We start from the raw sequence: 16,287 nt of genomic DNA, 5'->3' as shown, positions 1-16,287 counted from the left end.
ACCCATTCTTTCAAGAACTTGAAGAAGCTCTTCAAACACAGTGCTTTAGGGTTTTTATGGAGGTTCCATTATGTAGGCATATGACTGATTAAACCATTTACCTTTGGTGACTAAATTCAATCTCCACACCTCTCTGCTCCCTGGAGATCAAGGGGATAGGATTGAAAGTTCCAACCCTCTAGTTGAATGACTGTTTCACATGGCAACCAGTCCCCATCTATAGGAGCTTTCCAAAAGTCACTTCATTAACATAAACTCAGGTGTTTTGAAAGCTGCTTGCTATGAATAACAGACAACTCTCCTTCACCTTTGTCACTGCAGAGCTATTTCAGAAACTGGGGACAAAACAAACAAACAAATATTACAACAAAAGATGCTCCTATTACTCTCTCACTCAGAAAATCACAAGAGGCTTTAGGAGTTCTGTGCCAGGAACCAGGGGCAAAGACCAAATATGTATTTCTTATTATATCACAATTATCATGCCCGCAGGCTTCTCTGGTAGATTTGTAGTAAAGAATCCACCCTCTGATATAGGAGACTTGGGTTCGATCCCTGGGTCAGGAAGATTGCCTGAAGAAGGAAATGGCAACCCAGTCCAGTATTCTTGCCTGGGAAAACCAATAGACAGAGGATCCTGGTGGGCTGCAGTCCATGGGGTCACAAAGAGTCAGACACAACTGAGCAAGTGAGAGCACACTCACAACCTATGAACCAATGTTCCCCTCCTACTGCTGTGAGTCATAAACTCTCTCTTGTCTTCACCAGTGTCTATGAAAATGGTGACATGCTAACTTTCTGGCTTATAAGAGGAGTAAAATCAAATCTCATCCTTTCACAGTTACCAACTTAACAGAGATGAAGAGAAAAGTCTTGTAAGGAACCAGGGGAAAAAATACGCATTGCGTACATGGATCCAATGATAGGAACAATGGCTAAGTTCTCATCAGAAACAATGTAAGCCAAAAGACAATGGGACATCAATTTTAAGTATTGAAAGGAAAAAGATCTATTAACTTATAGTTTCTGTATCTAGTTAAAAACATGCTTTGAATGGAAATCTAAATAAAGATATTGTCAAATAGACAAAACTAGTGTTTGCCACCAGCAGATTCACACTCCAAAAGAAAGTGAAGAAAATTTTCAGGATGAGGAAATGATGCAAGATAAAATTTAGAATCTACAGAAAGAAACAAAGAGGACAGGAAATGATAAATATATTATTGAATATAAAAGACAATTTTCTTTCTTGTATTCAATGATTTAAAAATCAACTGACAATTTAGATTAAAAAAAAACCAATAATATTAGGAGGTTTATAACACATGTAGAAGAAGCAAGGAGTGTGACAAGAAAATCACAAAGCAAAAGGGAAGGTAAATAAAACCATATTGTTGTAAGGTTCTCACACGTGAAGCTTTATAATATTAACTCAGAGTAGTGTCAGTATAAGATATAAAAGTAACTATTGAAATAGAGAAGTCAGGAAAGCTATGAAAAATAACCAAAAAAAAAAAGAGACAAATAGCAAGATTGAAAAGTTATCAAGAACTACTGTACACCTTCAGTTAAAAGATAGAACTTGTCAAAATGACTAATAAAAGACTCAACTCTATGCATAGAAAAGATACCCAACTCTACATTTAGAAAAAGTAAACAAAAATGAACGGACACAAATAAAACAAGTAGCAAGATTGAAAAGTTATCAACAACTATATTAAACACTTCAGTTAAAAGGCAAGATTTGTCAAAATGACTAAGAAAAGACCCAATGCTATGTTTAGAAAAGATTCACTCTAAGATATAGATGGGTTGAAAGTAAATGAGTGAATAAATTATACAATGTAAACAGTAAGCCTGAGAAAGCTAGGTGTAACCACATTAAGTTTGTACAAAGTAGACTTCAACACAAGGAGTATTCCCCAAATTAAAAAGTGTCATTTTTGTAAAGATTAAGGATCAATTCATCAAGAAAACATAACCCTAAATATGATGAATCTAACAATCAAACTTCCAAACACATCAAGCAGAAATTGACGGAACAGAAGAGAGAAACATAAAATTCACAGAGTTGAATATTTAAACACCTCTCTCAGTAATTAATAACACAAGTACAAAGTCATAAGGGTACAGAAGATGTAAACATTATAATTTATCATTATGAAATCAACATTATAGAATATTATACCACCGACAGCAGAATATATATTCAAGTACACGTGAACTTTAACCAAGACCAACTCTTTGGACTATCAAACAGTGGGTTGAAATTGTAGAAATTATGTCTTCTCAATCAGAATGAAATTAAGCTAGAAATCAGCAGCAATAATTTATCTAGAAAATGCCCTAATATTTGGAAATCAAGCAGTATGCCTCTAAATAACCAGGAGTCAGAGAAGATATTACAGGGAAAATTAGGAAATACTCCAAACTGAAAAGGCATGAAGACAAATAAACAGACCAATGCAATGGAAGTAAAGTGTTCAAATATAGTTCCACACATGCATGGTCAATTGGCATCATTTGGCGAAAGCGTCAAGGTAATTTAGTGAAAAAAATAAAGTCTTTCTACAAATGGTTCTGGAACACCTAGAACTCTGTATTGTAAGAACATGAACTTTGGGACTTGTATCTAGAACATATAAAGAAATCTTTCAACTCAATGAAAAATGGGCAAAATATTTGAATAGACATTTCTCCAAATAAGATATACAAATGACCAATAAGCTTATGAAAAGATGCTTAAGTTCAGTTCAGTTCAGTTCACTCAGTCTTGTCCGACTCTTTGCGACCCCATGAATCACAGCACGCCAGGCCTCCCTGTCCATCACCAACTCCCGGAGTTCACTCAAACTCATGTCCATCAAGTCAGTGATGCCATCCAGCCATCTCATCCTCTGTTGTCGCCTTCTCCTCTTGCCCCCAATCCCTCCCAGCATCAGAGTCTTTTCCAATGAGTCAACTCTTCACATGAGGTGGTGGCCAAAGTACTGGAGTTTCAGCTTTAGCATCATTCCTTCCAAAGAAATCCCAGGGCTGATCTCCTTCAGAATGGACTGGTTGGATCTCCTTGCAGTCCAAGGGACTCTCAAGAGTCTTCTCCAACACCACAGTTCAAAAGCATCAATTCTTCGGTGCTCAGCTTTCTTTACAGTCCAACTCTCACATCCATACATGACCACTGGAAAAACCATAGCCTTGACTAGACGGACCTTTGTTGGCAAAGTAATGTCTGTGCTTTTGAATATGCTATCTAGGTTGGTCATAACTTTTCTTCCAAGGAGAAAGCGTCTTTTAATTTCATGGCTGCAGTCACCATCTGCAGTGATTTTGGAGCCCCCCAAAATAAAGTCTGACACTGTTTCCACTGTTTCCCCATCTATTTCCCATGAAGTGTTGGGACCAGATGCCATGATCTTCATTTTCTGAATGTTGACATCATTAGACATCAGAGAAATACAAATCAAAATGCCAGTGAGATACTACTTCACATCCAGTAGGCTGGGCATAATAAAAGAAAATAAGTGTTGGTGAGGATATGGGAAATGTGAATCCTCCTATGCTTCTGGTTCAGTTCAGTTCAGTCGTGTCCGACTCTTAGCAACCCATGAACTACAGCACGCCAGGCCTCCCTGTCTATCACACTCTCGGAGTTTACTCAAACTCATGTCCATTGAGTCGGTGATGCCATCCAACCATCTCATCCTCTGTCATCCCCTTCTCCTGCCTTCAATCTTTCCCAGCATCAGGGTCTTTACAAAGGAGTCAGTTCTTTGCATCAGGTGGCCAAAGTATTGGAGTTTCAGCTTCAGCATCAGTCCTTCCAATGAATATTCAGGACTGATTGCCTTTAGGATTGACTGGTTTGATCTCCTTGCAGTCCAAGGGACTCTCAAGAGTCTTCTCCAACACCACAGTTCAAAAGCATCAATTCTTCAGTGCTCAGCTTTCTTTATAGTCCAACTCTCACATCCATTCATGACTACTGGAAAAACCATAGCTTTGACTAGATGGACCTTTGTTGGCAAAGTAATGTCTCTGCTTTTAAATATGCTGCCTAGGTTGGTCATAACTTTCCTTCCAAGGAGTAAGCGTCTTTTAATTTCATGGCTGCAGTCAGCATCTGCAGTGATTTTGGAGACCCCCCCCCCCAAATAAAGTCTGCCACTTTTCCCACTGTTCTCCATCTATTTGCCATGAAGTGATGGGACCAGATGCCATGATCTTAGTTTTCTGAATGTTGAGCTTTAAGCCAACTTTTTCACTCTCCTCTTTTACTTTCATCAAGAGGCTCTTTAGTTCTTCTTCACTTTCTGCCATAAGGGTATTCATCTGCATATCTGAGGTTATTGATATTTCTCCCACAATATTGATTCCAGCTTGTGCTTCTTCCAGCCCAGCGTTTCTCATGATGTACTCTGCATATAAGTTATATAAGCAGGGTGACAATATACAGCCTTGACGTACACCTTTTCCTATTTGGAACCAGTCTGTTGTCCCATGTCCAGTTCTAACTGTTGTTTCCTGACCTGCATATAGGTTTCTCAAGAGGCAGGTCAAGTGGTCTGGTATTCCCATCTCTTTAAGAATTTTCTTTTTTAAAAAAAGTTAATTTATTTATTTTAATTGGAGGCTAATTACCTTAGAATATTGTAATGGTTTTGCCATACATTGACATGAAGCAGCCATGGGTGTACATGTGTCCCCATCCTGAACCCCCCTCCCACCTCCTTCCCCATCCCATCCCTCAGAGTCATCCCAGTGCACAGGCCCTGAGCGCCCTATCTCATGCATCGAACCTGAACTGGTGATCTATTTCACATATGGTAATAAACATGTTTCAATGCTATTCTCTCAAATCATCCCACTCTCGCCTTCTCCCACTGAGTCCAAAAGTCTGTTCTTTACATCTGTGTCTCTTTTTATGTCTCACATATAGGGTCATTTTATCATCTTTCTAAATTTCATATGTTTGTGGTGATCCACACAGTCAAAGGCTTTGGTGTAGTCAATAAAGCAGAAATAGATGTTTTTCTGGAACTTTCTTGCTTTTTTGATGATCAGACAGATGTTGGCAATTTGATCTCTTGTTCCTCTGCCTTTTCGAAATCCAGTTTGAATATCTGGAAGCTCACATTTCATGTTCGGTTGAAGCCTGGCTATGCTGCTTGTAGGATTATAAAATGATCTAGTAGGTTTGGAAAGGGGTTTCCCAGGTGGTAAAGAATTTGGTGGCCAATACAGGAGACTCAGGTTTGATCCCTGGATCGGGACGATTACCCTGGGGAAGTAAGTGGTAACCGACTTCAGTATTCTTGCTAGGGAAATCCCGTGGACAGAGGAGCCTGGCAAGGCTACACAGTCCATGGGGTCACAAAAGAGTTGGACATGTTGTTGCTCAGCCACTAAATTGTGTCTGATTCTTTGTGACCTCATGAACTGCATCAAGCCAGGCTTCCCTGTCCTTCACTGTCTCCCGGAGCTTGCTCAAACTCGTGTCCATTGAGTTGGTGATGCCATCCAACCATCTCACCCTCTGTCACCCTCTTCTCCTCCTGCCCTCAATCTTTCCCAGCATCAGGGTCTTTTCCAGTGATTCATCTCTTTTCATCAGGTGGCCAAAGTATCAGGGCTTCAGCTTTAGTCCTTCTAGTGAATTTCAGGCTTCATTTACTTTAGGATTGACATGACTTAGGGACTAAACAATAACGAGCGTTGGAAAACAGTTTGGTCATTCCTCAAGGTTAACCATAGAAGTACCGAATGACCTACAATCCTACTTTCTGATACATATCCAAGAGAAATAAAAACATATGCTCACATAAAAAATGTGTACACAAATGTTGATAGCAACATTATTCATGATAGGCTAAACTGGAAACAACCCAAATGTCCATCTACTGATGAATGAGTAAACAAAACACAGTAGTATGTCCATGCAATGCAATATCATCCAGCTATACTGCTCCATGATACTATGATATGGATTAACCTCAAAACATTACACTAAGTTAAGGGCACAAAAGATCACATATTGCATGAGCCCATTTATATAAAATGTCTGCCATAGGCAAATCTGTAGAGACAGAAAGTAGATTAATTGTTGCCTAGGACTGGGAGAAAGGGGAAGAGGGAGTGACTGCTAAAAGATATGGGGTTTCTCTCTGGGGTGATAAAAATGATGAAACTGTGGTGACGGTTGTACAACGCTACAAATATATTTGTACAGTATGAGCCAGGGTTCTCCAGAGAAATAGAGCTAAGAGGATTTATTTATTTAGCCATCCATCCGTCCATCCATTCACTATAGGAATTCACGCCTGATCTGGCATCTGCAAGCTGGAGAACAAGGAACTGACTGCTATGAGTCCCAGTCTGAGTCCAGAGACCTGAGAACCAGGGAAGCCCAAGTCTAAAGGCTTTGGCGTAGTCAATAAAGCAGAAATAGATGTTTTCCCGGAACTCTCTTGCTTTTTTGATGATCAAACGGATGATGATACTCTCAACTCAAGCAAAGAGAGCAAATTTGTCCTTCTTATGCCTTTTTTTTTCTATTCACACCCTTAGTAAATTGGATGATGTCCACAGGCATTAGTGAGGGTCACTTGCTTTACCCAGTCTACCCATTCAAATGCTAATCTCTTCCAGAAACCCCCCCAAAGTCCAAAATAATTTTTAAAGCTATCTGGGTTTACAATGGGGCTTGCCTGGTAGCTCAGACAGGACAGAATCTGTCTGCAATGCTGGAGACCCAGGTTTGATCCCTGGATAGGGAAGATCCCCTGGAGAGGGAAAGGCTACCCATGCCAGTATTCTTGCCTGGTGAACCCCAGGGATGGAGGAGCCTGGCAGTCACAGTCCATGAGGTCACAAAGAATTGGACATGACTGAGTGACTACTAACACTGTAACTAACTGCGTTTCTGAAGAATTGGGGATTCTGGGATCATTTGGTGAGATTGCCCCAGGCACAGATGTTGATGGATAAGGAGAGGAGGGAAGTGGAAGGAGATTGGGGGATGGAGGTTCTGACAGACAGGAATGAAGGTCCCCCTACTGGGTCATCTGGAATTACTGGGTGGGGCTGGCTTCATACTAGGGGACAGTGAGGGGCTTAGGGGAGTTGGATCAGGACCCTAGCACCCATCCTGCACTTTGCTTCTCCAAGCTGGAGACAGCTGGAGACACTTGGGTTATAGCATTTTAATAATGCTTTTTTATATAGAGGACATTCACACATGTTATTTAATTGTCCAAACAACTCTGCGAAGTTTTATGATTTGGGTTTTTTAAATGTATATAATGAGCCTCAGGAAGCTTCTGTAGCTCCACCAAGAATTTTGTGGCTTTCACAACAGGAACATAGTCCCCTCAGGCCCCCATATCTACCTCAGGAGAAGGAATCGTTATTTTCCCAATTCACCCTCTAAGACAAGAAAGAAGGCAAAATCTGAAAATACAAAGTAATTATGGGAAAATACTATTAATTTTCCGTGTGTTAGAGCTGGTTTCCACTCCAGGCTGAGCTAGGGGGTGCTCTGTGTGATGTGTCCAGCACCTGGAATTGACGTAGAGCCCGTGCTCCACGAATAGCAACCCTCTCCAGTACTCTTGCCTGGAGAGTTCCAGGTACAGGGGAGCCTGGCGGGCTATAATCCAAAGAGTCAGACATGAGTGAGAGACCAACAGCATGCTCCATGAAGAACATTTTTGAATTAATAATCAGGTACTGATATGGGAGTGGGCTTCCCTGATGGCTCAGCAATAAAGAACCTGCCTGCCAAGGCATGAGACTGGGGTTCAATCTTTGGGTCAGGAAGATCCCCTGGAGAAGGAAATGGCAACCCACTCCAGTATTACTGCCTGAGAAATCCCATGAACAGAGGAGTCTAGTGGGCTACAGTCCATGGGGTCGCAAAGAGTCAGAAGATGAAACAAGCCAGGTGGATCTCTGGGGCAGGGTCTTCTAAGAAAAGGGAAGAGTAAAGGGGAGGTGCACATGAAATTAATGTGCTCCTAATGTGTTTACAGAAGTTTTACAGGTACCCCCTGCTTTTGGAAAGTCTGCTTGACACCACTTCTTTTTACAAAAGATTTACAAAAAATTTACTGTTTTTGCCAATGGAATCCAAAGAGGATTTTTGCTTTTACAAAAAAAAAAAAAAAAAAAAAAAGGAGAAATAAAAAATAACATCAGTGGTTGTTTTGTAGCCAGCTGTTACAGAAGCCATAGCAGCACCTAAGCACCCCTGAGTTCCTTTCTTGGGAACTACACTCAGTCTCTCAGCAGTAACTTTGAACTGTATCTATGAGCATCTGTGCTTTATCTCAATTTATCTTGTGCATCTGTTAGCAAGATGTGTCCTAAGGTAATTGCTTCTTCACTTTATACCATTTAGGCTTAGGAAAAATTGTCATAGGAACTCTCTGCTTCCTCATGGGGAGAAAGCTTTAATCAGTTTCAGGTAAGTGGCCAAGTGCTTTGGGGATTGCAAAATGCAAAACACTTAGTTCCTTGGCTTCCCTGGTGGCTAGGTGATAAAGAATCTACCTGCCAATGCAGGAGACATGGATTCCGTCCCTGGTCTGGGAAGATCCCACATGCTGCAGAGCAACTAAGCCCATGTGCCACAACTATTGAGCCTGTACTTAAGAGCTCAGGAGTCTCAACTCCTGAACCCATGTGCCACAACTACCGAAGCCTGAGGGCCCTAGAGCCTGTCCTCTGCAACAAAAGAAGCCACCACAATGAGAAGTCTTCACACTGCAGCTAAAGAGTAGCCCCTGCTTGCCAGAACTAGAGAAGAGCCTGTGAGCAATGAAGACCCAGCCTAGCCAAAATAATAAATAAATAATAAAATTATCCATCTATATAACTTAATGAGGGCTGGCATAGATGGTCCTCAATGTCTTCATGGAAAAAGTTGCCCAAAAGCCTAGATTTGAAAATTGAGTAGGAGTTAGGTGGTGCAGACGAGTAGAGTGGGCACTCTGAAGCAGGGTGTAGGGTGGTGAAGGGATACGGCTCAGATCGCTCCCACCTTGTGTGTGTTCGTGCTCTGTTGCTTCAGTCATGTCTGACTCCTTGTGACCCCATGGAATGAAGCCTGCCAGGATCCTCTGTCCATGGGATTCTCCAGGCAAGAATACTGGAGTAGGTTGCCATGCCCTCCTCCAGGGGATCTTCCTGACCCAGGGATAAAACTTGCATCTCTTAGGTGTCCTGGATGGGCAGGCAGATTCTTTACCACTAGCACCACCTAGGAAGCCCAACCTTCTCACTTAGGATAGGCTATGAATCTAAACATTACTGGCCAAGCCCAGCAGGAACTAGTCCTTACCTCCCTCTCCCTGCTCCCCATGCTCCAGCTTCATGGCCTGTGATGAAAGAAAATGTGCATGAACACATAAGAAACAGTACCAAGGAGAGAGAAGAAGGTGGAGGAGTGACTCCATCATGGCCCTTGGAGGGGAGTGCCTGACTCCAGGACATTGGAGGAAGGCCCTTGGAGTGAAGGTGAAGTACCAGAAGCAGCAGTCTGAGTTCACTGGCCACCAAGATCATTCCTCTGCTCTGTCTCTGAGTCAAGTTTTCTTAGTCATCCAATCTGTGTGGATTTTCCTTGGGGAGAGGATGCAGGCATGGCTGTTACCTCTATGGATCAATTCCTCATGGTAATGAGGGTCTTGACCTTTTGGTTTATGTATTATAGAGAGCACCAGGCACCACCCACCAACATGAAAACATGCCTGTCTTCCTTGCAGACATGATGCTGGAACTTCTTTGTTGAGTTCTGGCAAGATGAGTGTGTGTACTCCTCTGGGTGGAGGTGGGGTAGGGTTCATTCCACATGTCAATCAATCATCCAGGAAGAGGTCCTCAGCTAGAAACAGGACCACAGTTTGTTGGCTTTCTTTTCTTTTTTCTTTTTTTAATTTTTGGCCACACTGCACAGCATGTGGGATCTTAGTTCTCCAACCAGGGATCAAACCCATGCCCCCTGTATTGGAAGGCAGAGTCTTAACCTCTGAACAACCAGAAAAGTCCCTGTTGACTTTCAAGTATGTATAAAAATACCCTTAGAATCTCTTGGGAGAAGAGAAGCCCTTAGAATCCCTTTGGAGACTAGACATAGGTAACCACAGACAACATTTGATGGATACTTGTCAAGGGTCAAATCCTACATGTAAATAGTCCAAGTCAGGATTAAACTACAGCTCAATTAATAGGCGAAAAAACTTTCCCTGGAGGGAAAAAAAACAGCTTTTGCTTAGGAAATCTTTAAAAGACTTGACCTTCACTCCTGAGAGCATGAATTGAACTATATATTTTTCTTCTCAAGATTTTTCCCAGAACTAAGATGGGAAGAGAATAATAGGATTTTCTTCAGGAAAATGCTGACCCCTGGTGGATATTTCTTGAACTGCTTTTTAAACAACCACCACAGTAAGGATGGTAAACCCAGAGGCAAAACTTTCTTTTCAAAGTTGACCATCCCTCTATTTAAGTTTTCTCAGGCTAAGAAGCCCAATAGAAATAGAGTATTTCACTGTCTCTCCAAACTTCTGACAACTGGGTTTAATATCAAGCATGTTGAGATTTGCCATTCTGACTTAGGGATTTCATAGTTATATGAAGAAAAAACACAAAATGTTTTGGTTTCCCCAAAATTTGCAAAAATTTTGCCTCGACTGAACACCTTCTATTAGAGCACAATCTATGCCCCCAGAAGTTAAGCTCAAACTGTCTTAAACTGAGAAAATAGAAAAACTTCTTCTACTAAAGCTGAATTCCCCTAAAATTGAGTTCCTCTGCTGAGTTTATGATTAATCTCTCTATCCAAAACTTTATTCCTTTCCCATACCTCTTCCCCGTCAAGACTGAAGAGTATCAAAGAAAAGTGGGGGGAGGAGTTGTAACCTAGCAAAAGCCTGAGGTCTTCCCAGGACAGAGCCCGCCTCGACAGTATTCCCTGCCTGCCACTTATAATGTAGAAAAAAAAATAAGCCTTATATACCTTTCTTGAGTTCCAGAGAAGAAATGTAATCAGAGGAGTGGGAATATACAGAAACAAAGGAAAATATTCAAGCAAGACAAAATAATAATAGTTTATTCATTAAATAAAGTCAAGGACTTTTAGTTTCTTCTCAAGGGCTAGAGATAATATTCTGAACCATATTCTTGAGCTATTTTGCAGACACTGAAACCCCCACCAAGTAGAAGAAGTCAACTGTATGCTACTCACAAGCACAGAGACCCCAGACTGGTTGGAACTAGACAGGTGATGATGTTGACTCCCAATTACCTCAACAACAACAAATCAGAAGAATGTTGATGGTCACAAGCTGATCACACACTCCGTAACCCTCTCCCTCGTGCACATGAAGTCGCCTCAGTCATGTCTGACTCTTTGCGACCCCATGGACTATAGCCCGCCAGGTTTCTCTGTCCTTGGGATTCTCCAGGCAAGAATACTGAAGTGGGTTTCCATGCCCTCCTCCAGGGGATCTTCCAGACCCAGGGATTGAAATCACATCTCTTACATCTCCTGCACTGACAGTTGGGTGCTTTACCACTGGCACCACCTGGGAAGCCCGACTCTCTCTCTCACCCTTTCTTTAATCTGAGTATCACCCGCCGGACTCCTTACTGGGTGCCCTGCAATAAACACTGAATTTTCCTTCACCACAACTAAATGTCAGTAGATTGACTTCACTGTGTGCAGGTGAACAGAGGACCAAGTTTAGTTCAGTAACACCATCTTCAACCCAAATTAAAATATGGTCAAAAGATTCGACTAACTTTCTCTGGAGGCTTTCTCTGAAGTCAGGGACCATTTCCCTTCTTTGCATTTTAAGCCTCTGCCAGGCGCCAGATACAGGTGACTTGGAAGAAGCAGCAGGGAGTCTTGGTGTCAGGGTCCTTGAGTCAAGAGCCTTCTGGTCCAGGGGGTCTTGGCACTGGCACACTGATGCCCAAGTTTCACTCCTAGGCCACTCCCAAGCCAGTCTCTGGGAACTGGGGCTGGGTGTTGTCATCATTTATTTTTAAGTTCTGCCCATGAACCTAATAAGAACTACAGATCCAACCCTTTCCTATTTTATGTGAGAAAATTGAGCCTAGAGAGGAGAGGTCACTTGGGCAAGTTCACCAGCTAGTTAGTAAAGAAACCCTGACTATTCTATGAAAGTCTTAAAGACCGGATCCGTGTGTGTTCAGTGTCAAATTTACAAATTAGCTGTTCTTTGATTCTGTGATCTTATAGTGCAATCAGGCTAGAAGTGACAGGAAAAGACTTTTAAATTACTTTTTTCTCCCACCTGAATCCCCCACCTCCTAGTCACCCTTGTCCTGCATTTTAATTGTACAAAGCTTCACTTTATTTTTAAAATATTTTATTTTCATTTATTTGGCTCCATCTTAGTTGCAGCACATGGAATCTTTGATCTTCATTGTGCATGCAGGATCTCTCTCTCTCTTTTTTTTAGTTGCAGCATATATGATCTAGTCACTCGAAGGAAATCAACCCTGAATACTCACTGAAAGGACTGACGCTGACGCTGAAGCTTCAATCCTTTGGCCAGCTAATCTGAAGAGCCAACTCTTTGGAAAAGATCCTGATGCTGGGAAAGAATGAAGGCAAAAGGATGAGTTAACGACAGAGGATGAGATGGATGGCATCACTGATTCAGTGAATATGAACTTGGGAAAATTCTGGGAGATGGTGAGGGATTAGGGAAGCCTGAGGTGCTGCAGTTCATTGGGTGGCAAAGAGTTGGACTCGACTTGGGGAATAAAAACATGTGATCTAGTTCCCCAACCAGGGATCAAACCTGGGCCACCTGCATGAGGAGCATGGGGTCTCAGCCACTGGACCACCAGGGACATCCCAACAAAGCCTCATTTTCCTTGCTGCCCAGGCCCTGTGTTCTATCAGTGAGCCAAAGATGGCCTGTATGTGCGGTCCTTTCTTCATAGCAGGCTGAGATCTGTGAGCTCCAAAGTCTACCACTGCCTAACTGTGTTAAGTATCACCCAGATAAAGAGATTTTGAACCGTTTCAAACCCACTTGCTTTGCATATCCCATGAAAGTGTAGCCAGCATTTGCTAGCTGGGAATGAGCCCCAGGTCACAAAATCCTCAAGCTGCTGCTGTCCTTTGGAGATTTCTAACCCAGAGATTCCCGACAGCACTACAGAGTGACATCACTTACACACACAGGAACCCCTTCCCCCGAGTCCACTTGCTCTCCTCCTTCTAAGTAGAGACTCACTTCTGCGTAGCCTTTGGACAGACCCGTGCTGTGATGTACCTCCTGAAAAGCGTGTGTGCTTGGTCAGTCACTCAGTCATGTTCAACTCTTTGCAACCCCCTGGACGGTAGCCTGCCAGGCTCCTCTGTCCATGGAATTTCCCAGGCAAGAATACTAGAGTGGGCTGCCATTCCCTCCTCCAGGGGCTCTTCCCAACTCAGAGATCAAACCCTTGTCTCCTGCATCTCCTGCATTGGCAGGCGACGTCTTTACCACTGAACCATCAGGGATGCCCAGTAAAGCTTGTGTGTGCTACTGCCACCTGATGGTCAGATCTTTTCATTGCAAAGCCTCCTAATCCCTTAAACCTCTTCATAACAGAGTCCTTTCCCTTTTTCTAGGCTTCTTTCAAAAGTTCCCTGGTCCAAGTCCTCTGTCTGCTCAAATTTTCTGACCAATACAATACATTAATCCCTACTGAGATATCAGTGGCTAGTTTATTTATTTATCAAATGTTTATGGAGCGCTCAGTATCTCCCAAGCTGAGTTCTTGGGATACGGACATGTCACTCAGTTGTGTCCAACTCTTTGTGACCCCATGGTCTGCAGCCTGCCAGGCTTCTCCATCCATGGGATTTTCCAGGCAAGAATACTGGAGTAGGTTGCCATTTCCTTCTCCAGGGGATCTTCCCAACGCAGGGATCAAACTCCAGTCTCCCACACTACAGGCAGACTCTTTACCATTTGGGCCACCAGGGAAGCCCATCTTGGGTTATATCATGGAACTAAACAGACGAAAGTTCTGTGTGTCTGGCATTCTAGCAGCATGAGGATGGCTTAAAGCTTTTCCTCTCTTAAGAACACTTCAGGGACTTCCCTGGTAGTCTGGTGGCTAAGACTCCATGCTTCCAATGCAGGGGACCAGGGTTTGATCCCTGGTGAGGGAACTAGATTCCACATGCTGCAACTAAAGATTCAGCATGCCATAACTAAGACTGAGTACAATCAAATACATGATTTTTTAAAAACTATGTTGCTTGTATCAGTTCAGTTCAGTCGCTCAGTCGTGTCTGACTCTTTGCGACCCCATGAATCGCAGCACGCCAGGCCTCCCTGTCCATCACCAACTTCACTCAAACTCACATCCATCGAGTCGGTGATGCCATCCAGCCATCTCATCCTCTGTCGTCCCCTTCTCCTTCTGTCCCCAATCCCTCCCAGCATCAGAGTCTTTTTCAATGAGTCAACTCTTCACATGAGGTGGCCAAAGTACTGGAGTTTCAGCTTTAGCATCATTCCTTCCAAAGAACACCCAGGGCTGATCTCCTTCAGAATGGACTGGTTGGATCTCCTTGCAGTCCAAGGGACTCTCAAGAGTCTTCTCCAACACCACAGTTCAAAAGAATCGATTCTTCAGCTCTCAGCTTTCTTCACAGTCCAACTCTCACATACATACATGACCACTGGAAAAACCATAGCCTTGACTAGATGGACCTTTGTTGGCAAAGTAATGTCTCTGCTTTTGAATATGCTATCTAGGTTGGTCATAACTTTTCTTCCAAGGAGTAAGCATCTTTTAATTTCATGGCTGCAATCACCATCTGCAGTGATTTTGGAGCCTCCCAAAATAAAGTTACTTGTATAAGCATATTTCTAAAAAAACCTTGTTGCTCCAAGTGTGGTCCATGTTATAGCAGCTGCAGTATCATTTGGAAGCTGCTGGGCTTCCCTGGTGGCTCAGAAAGTAAAGACTCCACCTGCAATTCAGAAGACCCAGGTTCGATCTGTGGGTCAGGAAGATCCCCTGGAGAAGGAAATGGCAACCCACTCCAGTATTCTTGCCCAGAGCATCCCATGGACAGAGGAGCCTGATGGGCTATTGGCCATGGGGTTGCATAAAGTCCAACACAACTGAGCGACTAACATAATTGTCACCATTAGGCCTGGAAGAGTTTTCTGACTTGAACTTCCTCCTTTTACCATGATTGAAAATATCGCAACACTCACACTTTTGTCACACACAGAATTTCACTCATATTGTCTCACTTCATCCTGTATCATCCCCATGGAGCATGTGGTTCCTTCCCTGTTACATAGGAGGAAGAGAAAGCTACGGTAGGGCAACCTCATTATCATCTTAGGATCCAGCATCTAGGCAAAATCTTAAAGATTTTTTCCAGTTAATTGCCTTTCATCTGCTTGGTTTCCTTTGTTTTCAGCATCAACATCTCCTCTTCAAAAGCCCTGCAGGGAAGTTGAGTTTAGGAAGCAGAGGGCTGGGTGGGAGTGGGGTTTTAGGTTCGAGCCCAGCTTTTCAGCCTCCCCTCTATGGACTTTGTTTCCAGGGACCTCAGAGAGGCATGCATGGAGCTCTGTTTGGAAAACTCTAATCTAAATCAACACTCTCCTGGGACAAGGAGGAAGTAGGCCTTAAGGAGAAAGGCGACTTGACCAAAATCACACAGCAGGCTCTGGACCCAGCGGGGTCTGACTCTAGGAATCCCCCACCCCCACCCTGGGACCAAGCCCAGAGGTCAGCATAGCCCCAGGAAGGGACAGCGCCCCTTGCTGGCCCAACTCTACTTAGTGGAGATGTGTTTGATAAACCATCATTCTTATAACCCTTCATTTTCATCTCATGGGGTCAAATTCAACATTCCACCTGTGAATGTTTTTTGTAATCTTATTTATTTACTTTTGGCTGTGCTGGGTCTTCGTTGCTGCTCAGGCTTTTCTCTAGTTGTGGCGAGCGGGGGCTACTCTCTATTTGTGGTGCTCAGGCTTCTCATTGGGATGGCTTCTCTTGTCGCAGAGCGCAGGCTCTAGGGTGAGATGGCTTCAGTAGTTGCTCCACATGGGGTGGTCCGTAAGTGTGACTCCAGGGCTCTAGAGCACAGGCTCAGTAGTTGTGGCTCTTGGGTTTAATTGCTCTTCAATGTGTAGGATCTTCCTAGATCATGAATGGAACCCAAGTCTCCTGCATTGGCAGGCAGATTCTTTACCGCTGAGCCACCAGGGAAGTCCTCCACCTGTT

Source organism: Bubalus bubalis, chromosome 12 (genome assembly GCF_019923935.1).
Source record: "Bubalus bubalis isolate 160015118507 breed Murrah chromosome 12, NDDB_SH_1, whole genome shotgun sequence".
Taxonomy (NCBI): domain Eukaryota; kingdom Metazoa; phylum Chordata; class Mammalia; order Artiodactyla; family Bovidae; genus Bubalus; species Bubalus bubalis.
The sequence above is the reverse complement of the archived record's forward strand: the minus strand, read 5'-3'. Positions refer to the sequence as shown.